General features: G+C 45.0%; 1 protein-coding gene across 2 annotated transcripts in view; it reads right to left on the bottom strand.

The window, feature by feature from the left end:
• rab3db (RAB3D, member RAS oncogene family, b) overlaps nucleotides 1-2117 on the bottom strand; it is a 35741-nt gene extending 33624 nt beyond the window's left edge. Inside the window, exons 1-2 of one of the 2 annotated variants that reach the window (XM_035996673.1) lie at nucleotides 2077-2117; nucleotides 1844-2033 (exon numbers count right to left, since the gene is read on the bottom strand). The gene's annotated coding sequence lies outside the window, so the exon portion shown is untranslated. Of the gene's footprint in view, nucleotides 1-1586; nucleotides 2034-2076 lie in introns of those variants that run through there. The other variant, XM_031295163.2, reaches the window with a different exon arrangement.
• Between the last annotated feature and the right edge of the window lie 383 nt (nucleotides 2118-2500).

Here is a 2500-nt window from a genome sequence, read left to right as displayed (position 1 = left end):
CCCCCCAGGTTTGTGGAAGACTAAAACGTGAATTATACTAGTCGCATCCAAGGTGGTGCGAGCAGAGGTCGTGCACAGCTATTTTTTTTCAGCGGCGGAAACAGGAGGCCTCAACGAGTTCGCCGACAACGTGATGCCAGGACTCTCAGAGTGACTGCAGGTCACTCTGGTAAACGTACTGGGTTAAGATGAGCTCTCTCGCCTGTAAAGTGGACGAGAGCAGGCGGGAGCAGCCGGGGGCAGAGACAAAAGTCCGCTGTCAAGTCGGACAGTTTCCAGCCGATACCAGCAGCCTTCAGGATGAACAGGAAGTCACAGAAACACTGTGGTCGATTCCGATTTAATAAAATGTTATCAGACCATATATCAGCTCCTACAGTCTCCAGTTGTTTTAATTCTGACAGAGTAGCTGTTAAAATGCTCTACATGTGATCTGTTGCTGATTGATGATCTGTAATCTGATCAGATTTAGTCTCTCTGACTTCTAAACTTCACTATCAGCCACACATGTGTAGAATACGTCTTTAAATCAAACAAATAGTTAAAATCCCTCCAAATCAAAATCAATAAAAAGTTTATATAAAACGTCATCATGTTGAGTCGATTCTGAACCAATCAGCTGTTAGATCAGCTGAGAGGCCGGCGTTTCCCAGCATGCCCTGGGTCCACCTGGGTCTTGCAGTCGGTGAAACGTAACTGCGGCGCCTGGCTCTAAAACCTGCGGCCGCCTTGATCTCGTGAGGTTATCGTTGCCCACGTGTGCATGGCGTCAGAGCAAGCCGGGATCAAGTCAGACACAAATCTACAGCTAGTGTCACGACCACCAGCGCGGGTATAAACAGTCACGGCGATCCCATGACGTCACATTTGCACGCTGGGCTGCGTCTAGTATATAAGAGCCTTAAGGCACACATATTTGGCAGGAGGGGATACTTGTCATTATCCATTAATCTGTGGATTATTTTGTGGATGAATGGAGTAGTTGTTTGGTCTCTAAAATGTCAGAAAATGATACAAAAAAATGTGGATCACTGTTTCCCAAAAAAAATATGAATATTTTCTAGTTTCTTCTCCCCTCTGTGAGAGTAAACTGAATATCTTTGAGTTGTGGACAAAACAAGACATTTGAGGACGTCATCTTGGGCTTTTTGGGAAACAATGACTGCCCAAAAACCTTATAGCTCCTTTATTGCACACTGGAGCTCCTTTATGGCACACTGGAGCAGCATTATCTCCAGTAAAACAAATAAAAAGTCCCTCAGCTGGCACTGTTAGCTAACCGGGAGCCAGCAGGCAGCCTGCCCCGCTGGAAAGGACCAGTATTGATTATTTGGCAGCTGCCAAATTATTTCATTAAGGGGGACAGACTGAAACACAAACACAGATCGGCGATAACAACTACGACATTAGTTTCATTGTAACGAACAAAAACAGAGTCCCACGTTGGCTATCATTCAGTGAGGATAAACCTGCGTAAAGTAGAAAGAACACGTAACTTTCTGACTCTGAGTGAAGGTGCCTAATGTTAATTAGCACTCGGTGTTTTTGGAGGAAACGCGAAGCAGAATCAGACATTTTGAACTTACCTTATTTTGAAAGAAAGCAGATGTCCAACTGACGTTCGAAGTGACGGTTTAGAACGTTAGCAGTGACGGTTTAGAACGTTCGAAGTGATAGTTTAGAACGTTAGAAGTGACGGTTTAGAACGTTCGAAGTGATAGTTTAGAACGTTAGCAGTGATGGTTTAGAACGTTAGCTTCCTTATCGACTTTCGGTCAGTGTAACGTTCACGTCTCGGGGCTGTGTTCCGCCGGGATGCCGGGGGAGAAAGTACAGGTAGCACCTGAAATATCCTTTTCTGCTGCTGCAACAGCACCGACAGCCGCCCTGCTCTGCTCTGCTTTCCTCCCTCGACAGGAGACTTTTTCCCGGTTCTTCGTTCGCGGTGTGGAGCAGCTCCCAGATCTCGGTAGTGTGGCTGCCGCTGGAGCTGGAGAGTTAATACCGCCGCTGTGCCAGGGTGAAGCGTACACACACACACACACACACACACACACACACACACACACACACACACACACACAGCTCGAGGGCAGGAGAGGGCTGTGTGCAGTGCGTGCGTAAGTGAGCGCGCGGACGCCAGATGAAAACGCACACACCCCAGAGGAACAAGACGACGATCCCAAACAACCGTTAACACAATGACCCCCCCAATAACAATGAATATATTTATGTATTATTATGTATTCGATTTCATTTGATAGAATTTGAAGAAAAAAAAATTAAATGGTTTCAAAACCTTATCCTAACTAAACTTTACATCTGTGATTATCCATCAACATATGTTCCTTTGATCTTAACTATTAGTCAAAATAATTCATAATTTCAGCTTTTCTTATTAACTGAAAAACATGAATGATGTCTACTGACAATGGATTCCAAGTATAAGTGTAAAACTAGTGGTGGTAGTGGAAAAAAGTCTCAATGTACCTCCCAGACC

Source organism: Sander lucioperca, chromosome 21, assembly GCF_008315115.2.
Source record: "Sander lucioperca isolate FBNREF2018 chromosome 21, SLUC_FBN_1.2, whole genome shotgun sequence".
NCBI lineage: Eukaryota > Metazoa > Chordata > Actinopteri > Perciformes > Percidae > Sander > Sander lucioperca.
This window is presented reverse-complemented; position numbering and strand designations above follow the sequence as displayed.